The sequence below is a fragment of the Oryza sativa genome, chromosome 5, assembly GCF_034140825.1.
Source record: "Oryza sativa Japonica Group chromosome 5, ASM3414082v1".
NCBI lineage: Eukaryota > Viridiplantae > Streptophyta > Magnoliopsida > Poales > Poaceae > Oryza > Oryza sativa.
In genome coordinates, this window is record NC_089039.1 from 14,167,698 (window position 1) to 14,180,415 (window position 12,718).

A 12,718-nucleotide genomic window follows, 5' to 3' on the forward strand; every position below is an offset into this window, starting at 1 on the left:
GCTGGTGGACGTGGCAACGAGAGCCGTTACTCCCCTGAAATACTCCACAGAGTCACGATCCGCTATAGTTATCCATTCTAGATCCATTATATCCAGTGGGTACCTGCGGTTATTATCATTTATTACAAACCATGAAGGAAAAAAACAATGAAGATTTCATCATTTACAAGCACATTAGAATAAAAACAACTAGGAATGACCATTTTACCCTACGACAAAATAGAGGTTTTTGCACACACCCACGTCACCTTAATTAGATAGTCATGGCTAACAAAAATATTAAAAAAATTCTATTTTTTGTCAATCCGAAATAATATTTGGCTAATGTGAAACATTAATGACGATGGCATAGATGGAATAAACCATTAATTCAAATTTAGCATAACACCCGAGAACAGATCTACGAATGACTTATGGATCCATACAAATTAATGACTAGTGCATTTTACATGTATTACTGCATGGCAGTTCAATTCAACGAGCGGGTGTGAATCGGGGTGAGAAATTCTGAATATTTACCTTGTAGGCTTTAATCTTCAACCAAAACCCAAGAAAAATCAAGCAAAACCGCTTCCACCTCCTCTAGCGGATCGATGGGCACCCTTAACATAAATTTGAGATAAATCAAACTATCAATGGATATTTTCGTGGCCTTAACATAGTTTGACAAGCATTAATTTGACTAATGGCCATGACGTAGATCGAAGAAAACATTAACGCAAATTTAGCATTTCATCCAACAATAGACACAAAAGAGATAAAAAGAATTATCCCTAAAAACAACACCCATAGCGTATTTTACATGCATACGTGCAGCACACGACAATTCAAATCAACAACCAAGAGTTAAACGAAGCGAGAAATAATGAATATTTACCTTTAGGCTTCAATATTTAACCAAACTGTCACATCCTGATTTTCGTTTCAGGATTTATAAATTATTTAATAAATTATTAATAGAATTTATATTAAACGTTCATTAATTTACTAGTGAAGTTAAATGTGGGAAATAAAATTTCCTAAATATAAAGCATGGATGGATTTAATTTTTATTAAATTCTCCATGGTTAATTATACTCTCTGGAGTTTTCTCGGATTTTTCGGAGCTCAATTCATAATTTTTAATCATACAAAGAGCATTTCAGTAATTAACCACATATTAAATTAATCATTAAATGGTCTAATTGTAATTTTGTTAAGTACTTTGAGTGTCCAAGTATTTTCAGGATTTTTCTTGAAATTATTTGAGCATTGGAAGTATTTTTAATAATTCAAAGATCATTTAAGTGATTATTTTAATTGGGAAAGTAATAAAATCCTCCTCCTCAGCTTGGGCCATTTTCGGCCCATTCCTTCCTTTCCTTCCTCTCTCTTCCGCCGGCCCAACCTGAGCCGCCTCCTCTCCTCTCAGCTCAGCCGGAAAAGTCTACTTTCCCTCCCTGCGCTACTGTTCATCTTCCAACTCAGGCAGAGCCCGAGCCAGCCGTGCCGTGCACAGTGCCGCCGCCTCTTCCTTCCAAATCTCGCCTCCCCGTTGCTCTTTTTCTCCAATTTTGCTGAGGGGAAATATTCCTCTTATCCTCCTCTATCTTTACCCCCAAAAATCGGAGCAAATCGTTGAGTATCTTATCCGAATCAAACTCGTTTTCGAGTTTATCTCCAAAACCGAGTTTTTGATTTCCCGGATCGATTTCTTGCGGGAGGAGTCCGATCTCTTCAATCCAAGGCTATAAATAGGACCCCCTAGTCCTCCTCTTTCGTTTGCCCCCTCTCCCGTCCTCTTCCGTGCTCCGTAGCTCCGTCGCCACCGCCGCCAAGCAAACCGCCGCCGCCGGCCATCTCCGGTGCCGCCGCGCCGCCGTCTCCATCGTCGTCGCCGGTCGCCGTCACCACCGTTGGGTGCGCCGTGGTGAGGGGAAGCTCGGCCACCCTTCCTTTTCCGTCGCCAGTCATCGGAGCTCCGCCGCCCCGTGCAACCCGAGCCGCCGCCGTCGCCTCCTCGTCGCCGGCCGTCGTCGGTCGTCGTTTGGCACGAGGGTGAGTATCGTTGGGTTCGTCTCGTCGTCCTCTACGTGTTCATGTCCTCCAAATCCACAGCCGGTCGCTCTATCTCCGGCGAGGTCGCCATCTTGGTCCGGCCATTGATGATGTCATCATGACGTCATCATCTTCTCCTTTTCCAGTTTTTTCTAATAGATTAAATCTTCGGAAATTCATAACTAAATCATCGTAACTCGGTTTTGAGTGGTTCAAGTTGCTAAATTCATCTAAAATCATGATCTACATGTTTGTTTACTTTATATGTACTGTTTATTTGGTTTTTATTAGTCTTTTTCTTCGTTTTGCGTGTTAGCTTGTCGTTTCCGTCGTTGCGAAGGTTCGTGAGTGCGTCGGAAGTGATCAAGAAGATTACTTGAAGACCGATTATTGCAAGGCAAGTCACACAGATCCTAAACACAATCCTTTGAGCATGTTGATCCTATATTTAAATTCTCTATTTATTTCAACTGTGCATTTATTTTCGAATGTCACCGGGTGGTGTGAACTTATTCCTTTGTTATGGCCAATTTGCATTGATTACTTTATTCCTTGATACCTTGGGTTATTATAACTTGACTAGTTGGGCTTTATATATTGGTTCAGCTAGATATTAGTTATGATTGCTTAGCCATGCTTAGAAACATTAGCACACTATTGGGATAACTTATGACTCACTATTATTTAAGGATGGCTTAATGATAGTTCACGATGGTTAATCGTGATTGGTTAATTAATTACTTGCCAACTAAAACTTGATAATGGTGGGTTGTGAGCACATGGTTTTGAGAGTCGTGCTCATGACAATTAAGGACCGGTTCGCGAGCTACTGTTGTGAGACATTTATCGTGCCAACCACAAGCCAGCGTGGGCAACGGCTTTATCTTTTGTATAGCGTGATTCATTATAGTGCGCCAGACTGAGAAGTGGCGAGAAGTCCACGGGGGTCGCTGGGGAGTCCATGCCTCTGGTTTTTGAGGGGGTGATTATGATCCAGGAAAGGTGCGCTGTAATGGATTATGTTGTGCAAGGGGTATTGTCACAACTCCTTTCCGAGGTACCGTGGTGGTATTGAGGCACATGGTGACATGATGTGGGGTTGTGTCTTGTGGGTACAGTGGTACACCTCTGGCCAGAGTAAAACTATTCGAATAGCCGTGCCCGCGGTTATGGGCGGGTTGAGCAATGTTTTTCGTGATTAGTCTCACACCTCTCACAATAATTATGGATGTTAATACCTGATAATAATTTGCTTAGCTCCTGGTTTGGAGTTAGATCTGTACAGCCGAGTATGGTTGTTCAGGATGGTTGGGCCTGTACAGCATGGGTGTGCTGTTCAGTGTTGATTAAAATTTTTAATTAATTACTCTACTGTTTTACTACTCTTAACTCTTTGCTAAATGCTGCTTTCGCAAATGAGCCTATATTATGCCATCCTTTGGTATCCTTGTGCACTTGCATATTTGCTGTGTGGCTTGTTGAGTATGTCATATGCTCATTCTTGCAATAATCAATCAACCTCAGTTGAAGAAAAAGGATCCAGAAGGAGAAGACGTTTGGCTTATACCCCAGTTGAGCTGCCTGTGGGAGTGGAGCTGAAGCCATCGCTAGACCGTTAATTCCGCTGCTGTTTTCTTTTCTTTTGTAAGTGTGTAACGTTATTATTATGATGGATTTGTATATTAAATTGTCAGTTTGTGTACCTCGGCTGATTCCTGGACGAGGATTTTATGCACAAATAAGTTCGGAAATTACTAGTGAATTTCCGGGCGTGACAAGTTGGTATCAGAGCCATCTTGACTGTAGGATAAGCCAAATGGTCAAACCTTAAGGACAAATCTTCCGAAAACATAATTTGTGAAAATTTTCCTTTCTTCCTTATCTAGAATTCTTTGCAAATCGTTTTGTCGTTCTTCCCCCTTCCTCTTTCAACTTGAGTAGTCGTTAATCTTGATGGAGAAACTCGAAGACGTCGATGTTGTCAACTTCTGCAAGTCAAGTGGATCGAGGAATAAGAAGATGATAGTCGAATCTTAAGTGTTCAGATAGAGTGAAGTTTGGAACCTATCTTAGAACCTATGCCGCCAAAGTGTCTTTGAAGAATAGTTAGTAGGGTAGAACGCTTGTTGTTTGCTTTGTGTGTAGGTATGGTTGCATTCCCATCATTGGAGTAGTTCATTGATGAGTGTGTAACTATACTAGGTTGCTTGCTTAATCAACTTGAACAATATAATGGTCTACACACATCAGATCAGTGTTAACCTGGTTAAGGTCTTGTCTTTAGTGTAACCCCTCTCCTTCTACCTTTTCTAATCTGCATCAGAATGGTGGGATCATTTCCGGATGAACAGAGCAGAACGACAACCAATCACTTGGGAAGAGTTTACCGAAGGATTCAAGAAGACACACGTACCTGTAGGAGTTGTTGCTTTGAAGAAGCGTGAGTTTAGGGCTTTGAAGCAAAAGGATCGTACCGTGGCAGAGTATCTTCATGAGTTCAATCGTCTGGCTCGCTATGCTCCAGAAGATGTGCGTACTGACGAGGAAAGGCAAGAGAAATTCTTGGAAGGTCCGAAGGATGAACTGTCAGTTATGTTGATCTCTCATGACTATGAGGATTTTCAGGAGTTGGTTGATAAAGCAATTCGACTGGAAGACAAGAAGAACAAGATGGATAACCGTAAAAGGAAAATGACTGTATCCCAGGAGGCACAAGGTAGTAGCCAGAGGCAGCGTATCAAGCCACTCCAAATTGGTGAATCTTTTTCTGCAGGTCAAGAACAGTCACAACAGTTGGGCATCAGTGGTGAGATCAACTCAGAGACTAATGCAAGCAATGAAGACAATGATGAGCAAGCTACTCAATCAGTGTCATTTCAGCAGGATCAGTCTCAAGAAGATAACAGTAATGGAAGGGAGCATCGGGTGTGTTTCAATTGTTATGAGCCAGGTCACTTCGTAAAAGAGTGTCCGAAGCCGAAGCGTCAACAGCCACAAGGCCAAGTCAACAACATTGTCCTCACAGGAGCAAATGCAGTGCCGGTTGCGTCTCAAGGGATACAGCTCAGCCATCAGTTCCAAAGCAGCAGTAGCTTTCTTTAAAACCTTAGAATAATTATTGGAGTTGTGGAATAAAAGATAGACTGTAGTTTACCTATGCCTTTTTCTTTCTAGCCGTTCCGAATCTCGGGACGAGATTCTTTGTAAGGGGGGTAGATTTGTCACATCCTGATTTTCGTTTCAGGATTTATAAATTATTTAATAAATTATTAATAGAATTTATATTAAACGTTCATTAATTTACTAGTGAAGTTAAATGTGGGAAATAAAATTTCCTAAATATAAAGCATGGATGGATTTAATTTTTATTAAATTCTCCATGGTTAATTATACTCTCTGGAGTTTTCTCGGATTTTTCGGAGCTCAATTCCTAATTTTTAATCATACAAAGAGCATTTCAGTAATTAACCACATATTAAATTAATCATTAAATGGTCTAATTGTAATTTTGTTAAGTACTTTGAGTGTCCAAGTATTTTCAGGATTTTTCTTGAAATTATTTGAGCATTGGAAGTATTTTTAATAATTCAAAGATCATTTAAGTGATTATTTTAATTGGGAAAGTAATAAAATCCTCCTCCTCAGCTTGGGCCATTTTCGGCCCATTCCTTCCTTTCCTTCCTCTCTCTTCCGCCGGCCCAACCTGAGCCGCCTCCTCTCCTCTCAGCTCAGCCGGAAAAGTCTACTTTCCCTCCCTGCGCTACTGTTCATCTTCCAACTCAGGCAGAGCCCGAGCCAGCCGTGCCGTGCACAGTGCCGCCGCCTCTTCCTTCCAAATCTCGCCTCCCCGTTGCTCTTTTTCTCCAATTTTGCTGAGGGGAAATATTCCTCTTATCCTCCTCTATCTTTACCCCCAAAAATCGGAGCAAATTGTTGAGTATCTTATCCGAATCAAACTCGTTTTCGAGTTTATCTCCAAAACCGAGTTTTTGATTTCCCGGATCGATTTCTTGCGGGAGGAGTCCGATCTCTTCAATCCAAGGCTATAAATAGGACCCCCTAGTCCTCCTCTTTCGTTTGCCCCCTCTCCCGTCCTCTTCCGTGCTCCGTAGCTCCGTCGCCACCGCCGCCAAGCAAACCGCCGCCGCCGGCCATCTCCGGTGCCGCCGCGCCGCCGTCTCCATCGTCGTCGCCGGTCGCCGTCACCACCGTTGGGTGCGCCGTGGTGAGGGGAAGCTCGGCCACCCTTCCTTTTCCGTCGCCGGTCATCGGAGCTCCGCCGCCCCGTGCAACCCGAGCCGCCGCCGTCGCCTCCTCGTCGCCGGCCGTCGTCGGTCGTCGTTTGGCACGAGGGTGAGTATCGTTGGGTTCGTCTCGTCGTCCTCTACGTGTTCATGTCCTCCAAATCCGCAGCCGGTCGCTCTATCTCCGGCGAGGTCGCCATCTTGGTCCGGCCATTGATGATGTCATCATGACGTCATCATCTTCTCCTTTTCCAGTTTTTTCTAATAGATTAAATCTTCGGAAATTCATAACTAAATCATCGTAACTCGGTTTTGAGTGGTTCAAGTTGCTAAATTCATCTAAAATCATGATCTACATGTTTGTTTACTTTATATGTACTGTTTATTTGGTTTTATTAGTCTTTTTCTTCGTTTTGCGTGTTAGCTTGTCGTTTCCGTCGTTGCGAAGGTTCGTGAGTGCGTCCGAAGTGATCAAGAAGATTACTTGAAGACCGATTATTGCAAGGCAAGTCACACAGATCCTAAACACAATCCTTTGAGCATGTTGATCCTATATTTAAATTCTCTATTTATTTCAACTGTGCATTTATTTTCGAATGTCACCGGGTGGTGTGAACTTATTCCTTTGTTATGGCCAATTTGCATTGATTACTTTATTCCTTGATACCTTGGGTTATTATAACTTGACTAGTTGGGCTTTATATATTGGTTCAGCTAGATATTAGTTATGATTGCTTAGCCATGCTTAGAAACATTAGCACACTATTGGGATAACTTATGACTCACTATTATTTAAGGATGGCTTAATGATAGTTCACGATGGTTAATCGTGATTGGTTAATTAATTACTTGCCAACTAAAACTTGATAATGGTGGGTTGTGAGCACATGGTTTTGAGAGTCGTGCTCATGACAATTAAGGACCGGTTCGCGAGCTACTGTTGTGAGACATTTATCGTGCCAACCACAAGCCAGCGTGGGCAACGGCTTTATCTTTTGTATAGCGTGATTCATTATAGTGCGCCAGACTGAGAAGTGGCGAGAAGTCCACGGGGGTCGCTGGGGAGTCCATGCCTCTGGTTTTTGAGGGGGTGATTATGATCCAGGAAAGGTGCGCTGTAATGGATTATGTTGTGCAAGGGGTATTGTCACAACTCCTTTCCGAGGTACCGTGGTGGTATTGAGGCACATGGTGACATGATGTGGGGTTGTGTCTTGTGGGTACAGTGGTACACCTCTGGCCAGAGTAAAACTATTCGAATAGCCGTGCCCGCGGTTATGGGCGGGTTGAGCAATGTTTTTCGTGATTAGTCTCACACCTCTCACAATAATTATGGATGTTAATACCTGATAATAATTTGCTTAGCTCCTGGTTTGGAGTTAGATCTGTACAGCCGGGTATGGTTGTTCAGGATGGTTGGGCCTGTACAGCATGGGTGTGCTGTTCAGTGTTGATTAAAATTTTTAATTAATTACTCTACTGTTTTACTACTCTTAACTCTTTGCTAAATGCTGCTTTCGCAAATGAGCCTATATTATGCCATCCTTTGGTATCCTTGTGCACTTGCATATTTGCTGTGTGGCTTGTTGAGTATGTCATATGCTCATTCTTGCAATAATCAATCAACCTCAGTTGAAGAAAAAGGATCCAGAAGGAGAAGACGTTTGGCTTATACCCCAGTTGAGCTGCCTGTGGGAGTGGAGCTGAAGCCATCGCTAGACCGTTAATTCCGCTGCTGTTTTCTTTTCTTTTGTAAGTGTGTAACGTTATTATTATGATGGATTTGTATATTAAATTGTCAGTTTGTGTACCTCGGCTGATTCCTGGACGAGGATTTTATGCACAAATAAGTTCGGAAATTACTAGTGAATTTCCGGGCGTGACAAGTTGGTATCAGAGCCATCTTGACTGTAGGATAAGCCAAATGGTCAAACCTTAAGGACAAATCTTCCGAAAACATAATTTGTGAAAATTTTCCTTTCTTCCTTATCTAGAATTCTTTGCAAATCGTTTTGTCGTTCTTCCCCCTTCCTCTTTCAACTTGAGTAGTCGTTAATCTTGATGGAGAAACTCGAAGACGTCGATGTTGTCAACTTCTGCAAGTCAAGTGGATCGAGGAATAAGAAGATGATAGTCGAATCTTAAGTGTTCAGATAGAGTGAAGTTTGGAACCTATCTTAGAACCTATGCCGCCAAAGTGTCTTTGAAGAATAGTTAGTAGGGTAGAACGCTTGTTGTTTGCTTTGTGTGTAGGTATGGTTGCATTCCCATCATTGGAGTAGTTCATTGATGAGTGTGTAACTATACTAGGTTGCTTGCTTAATCAACTTGAACAATATAATGGTCTACACACATCAGATCAGTGTTAACCTAGTTAAGGTCTTGTCTTTAGTGTAACCCCTCTCCTTCTACCTTTTCTAATCTGCATCAGAATGGTGGGATCATTTCCGGATGAACAGAGCAGAACGACAACCAATCACTTGGGAAGAGTTTACCGAAGGATTCAAGAAGACACACGTACCTGTAGGAGTTGTTGCTTTGAAGAAGCGTGAGTTTAGGGCTTTGAAGCAAAAGGATCGTACCGTGGCAGAGTATCTTCATGAGTTCAATCGTCTGGCTCGCTATGCTCCAGAAGATGTGCGTACTGACGAGGAAAGGCAAGAGAAATTCTTGGAAGGTCCGAAGGATGAACTGTCAGTTATGTTGATCTCTCATGACTATGAGGATTTTCAGGAGTTGGTTGATAAAGCAATTCGACTGGAAGACAAGAAGAACAAGATGGATAACCGTAAAAGGAAAATGACTGTATCCCAGGAGGCACAAGGTAGTAGCCAGAGGCAGCGTATCAAGCCACTCCAAATTGGTGAATCTTTTTCTGCAGGTCAAGAACAGTCACAACAACAGTCACAACAGTTGGGCATCAGTGGTGAGATCAACTCAGAGACTAATGCAAGCAATGAAGACAATGATGAGCAAGCTACTCAATCAGTGTCATTTCAGCAGGATCAGTCTCAAGAAGATAACAGTAATGGAAGGGAGCATCGGGTGTGTTTCAATTGTTATGAGCCAGGTCACTTCGTAAAAGAGTGTCCGAAGCCGAAGCGTCAACAGCCACAAGGCCAAGTCAACAACATTGTCCTCACAGGAGCAAATGCAGTGCCGGTTGCGTCTCAAGGGATACAGCTCAGCCATCAGTTCCAAAGCAGCAGTAGCTTTCTTTAAAACCTTAGAATAATTATTGGAGTTGTGGAATAAAAGATAGACTGTAGTTTACCTATGCCTTTTTCTTTCTAGCCGTTCCGAATCTCGGGATGAGATTCTTTGTAAGGGGGGTAGATTTGTCACATCCTGATTTTCGTTTCAGGATTTATAAATTATTTAATAAATTATTAATAGAATTTATATTAAACGTTCATTAATTTACTAGTGAAGTTAAATGTGGGAAATAAAATTTCCTAAATATAAAGCATGGATGGATTTAATTTTTATTAAATTCTCCATGGTTAATTATACTCTCTGGAGTTTTCTCGGATTTTTCGGAGCTCAATTCCTAATTTTTAATCATACAAAGAGCATTTCAGTAATTAACCACATATTAAATTAATCATTAAATGGTCTAATTGTAATTTTTTTAAGTACTTTGAGTGTCCAAGTATTTTCAGGATTTTTCTTCAAATTATTTGAGCATTGGAAGTATTTTTAATAATTCAAAGATCATTTAAGTGATTATTTTAATTGGGAAAGTAATAAAATCCTCCTCCTCAGCTTGGGCCATTTTCGGCCCATTCCTTCCTTTCCTTCCTCTCTCTTCCGCCGGCCCAACCTGAGCCGCCTCCTCTCCTCTCAGCTCAGCCGGAAAAGTCTACTTTCCCTCCCTGCGCTACTGTTCATCTTCCAACTCAGGCAGAGCCCGAGCCAGCCGTGCCGTGCACAGTGCCGCCGCCTCTTCCTTCCAAATCTCGCCTCCCCGTTGCTCTTTTTCTCCAATTTTGCTGAGGGGAAATATTCCTCTTATCCTCCTCTATCTTTACCCCCAAAAATCGGAGCAAATCGTTGAGTATCTTATCCGAATCAAACTCGTTTTCGAGTTTATCTCCAAAACCGAGTTTTTGATTTCCCGGATCGATTTCTTGCGGGAGGAGTCCGAACTCTTCAATCCAAGGCTATAAATAGGACCCCCTAGTCCTCCTCTTTCGTTTGCCCCCTCTCCCGTCCTCTTCCGTGCTCCGTAGCTCCGTCGCCACCGCCGCCAAGCAAACCGCCGCCGCCGGCCATCTCCGGTGCCGCCGCGCCGCCGTCTCCATCGTCGTCGCCGGTCGCCGTCACCACCGTTGGGTGCGCCGTGGTGAGGGGAAGCTCGGCCACCCTTCCTTTTCCGTCGCCGGTCATCGGAGCTCCGCCGCCCCGTGCAACCCGAGCCGCCGCCGTCGCCTCCTCGTCGCCGGCCGTCGTCGGTCGTCGTTTGGCACGAGGGTGAGTATCGTTGGGTTTGTCTCGTCGTCCTCTACGTGTTCATGTCCTCCAAATCCGCAGCCGGTCGCTCTATCTCCGGCGAGGTCGCCATCTTGGTCCGGCCATTGATGATGTCATCATGACGTCATCATCTTCTCCTTTTCCAGTTTTTTCTAATAGATTAAATCTTCGGAAATTCATAACTAAATCATCGTAACTCGGTTTTGAGTGGTTCAAGTTGCTAAATTCATCTAAAATCATGATCTACATGTTTGTTTACTTTATATGTACTGTTTATTTGGTTTTTATTAGTCTTTTTCTTCGTTTTGCGTGTTAGCTTGTCGTTTCCGTCGTTGCGAAGGTTCGTGAGTGCGTCGGAAGTGATCAAGAAGATTACTTGAAGACCGATTATTGCAAGGCAAGTCACACAGATCCTAAACACAATCCTTTGAGCATGTTGATCCTATATTTAAATTCTCTATTTATTTCAACTATGCATTTATTTTCGAATGTCACCGGGTGGTGTGAACTTATTCCTTTGTTATCGCCAATTTGCATTGATTACTTTATTCCTTGATACCTTGGGTTATTATAACTTGACTAGTTGGGCTTTATATATTGGTTCAGCTAGATATTAGTTATGATTGCTTAGCCATGCTTAGAAACATTAGCACACTATTGGGATAACTTATGACTCACTATTATTTAAGGATGGCTTAATGATAGTTCACGATGGTTAATCGTGATTGGTTAATTAATTACTTGCCAACTAAAACTTGATAATGGTGGGTTGTGAGCACATGGTTTTGAGAGTCGTGCTCATGACAATTAAGGACCGGTTCGCGAGCTACTGTTGTGAGACATTTATCGTGCCAACCACAAGCCAGCGTGGGCAACGGCTTTATCTTTTGTATAGCGTGATTCATTATAGTGCGCCAGACTGAGAAGTGGCGAGAAGTCCACGGGGGTCGCTGGGGAGTCCATGCCTCTGGTTTTTGAGGGGGTGATTATGATCCAAGAAAGGTGCGCTGTAATGGATTATGTTGTGCAAGGGGTATTGTCACAACTCCTTTCCGAGGTACCGTGGTGGTATTGAGGCACATGGTGACATGATGTGGGGTTGTGTCTTGTGGGTACAGTGGTACACCTCTGGTCAGAGTAAAACTATTCGAATAGCCGTGCCCGTGGTTATGGGCGGGTTGAGCAATGTTTTTCGTGATTAGTCTCACACCTCTCACAATAATTATGGATGTTAATACCTGATAATAATTTGCTTAGCTCCTGGTTTGGAGTTAGATCTGTACAGCCGGGTATGGTTGTTCAGGATGGTTGGGCCTGTACAGCATGGGTGTGCTGTTCAGTGTTGATTAAAATTTTTAATTAATTACTCTACTGTTTTACTACTCTTAACTCTTTGCTAAATGCTGCTTTCGCAAATGAGCCTATATTATGCCATCCTTTGGTATCCTTGTGCACTTGCATATTTGCTGTGTGGCTTGTTGAGTATGTCATATGCTCATTCTTGCAATAATCAATCAACCTCAGTTGAAGAAAAAGGATCCAGAAGGAGAAGACGTTTGGCTTATACCCCAGTTGAGCTGCCTGTGGGAGTGGAGCTGAAGCCATCGCTAGACCGTTAATTCCGCTGCTGTTTTCTTTTCTTTTGTAAGTGTGTAACGTTATTATTATGATGGATTTGTATATTAAATTGTCAGTTTGTGTACCTCGGCTGATTCCTGGACGAGGATTTTATGCACAAATAAGTTCGGAAATTACTAGTGAATTTCCGGGCGTGACACAAACGCCACAAAAAAAATGGAGCAAACCCTCCTCCCCTCCTCTAGCTAATCAGGCAAGAAGGAGAGGCACCGCTCTCTTCTTGCTCAATCAGCTCGAGTGGCAAGGGATGGAGTATAAGTACAACTGTCGGAACAAAGGTGCTGGTTCTAGACCCAAAACCGGCACCTTTGTCTTCCTAACCGGCA

The 12,718-nt window shown here is 42.8% G+C and overlaps 1 long non-coding RNA gene across 2 annotated transcripts; it reads left to right on the forward strand.

Moving 5' to 3' along the window:
* Positions 1 to 1,227: 1,227 nt before the first annotated feature.
* On the forward strand, positions 1,228 to 12,456 carry LOC136356704 (uncharacterized). 2 transcript variants are annotated; one of them, XR_010741619.1, is made up of 6 exons: positions 1,228 to 2,037; positions 2,354 to 2,434; positions 3,562 to 6,390; positions 6,706 to 10,754; positions 11,071 to 11,151; positions 12,279 to 12,456. It is a non-coding gene; the product is annotated as an uncharacterized lncRNA (long non-coding RNA). The 2 variants fall into 2 exon arrangements; XR_010741618.1 differs by having other exon boundaries at positions 1,229 to 2,037; positions 2,354 to 6,390.
* The last annotated feature ends 262 nt before the right edge of the window (positions 12,457 to 12,718 follow it).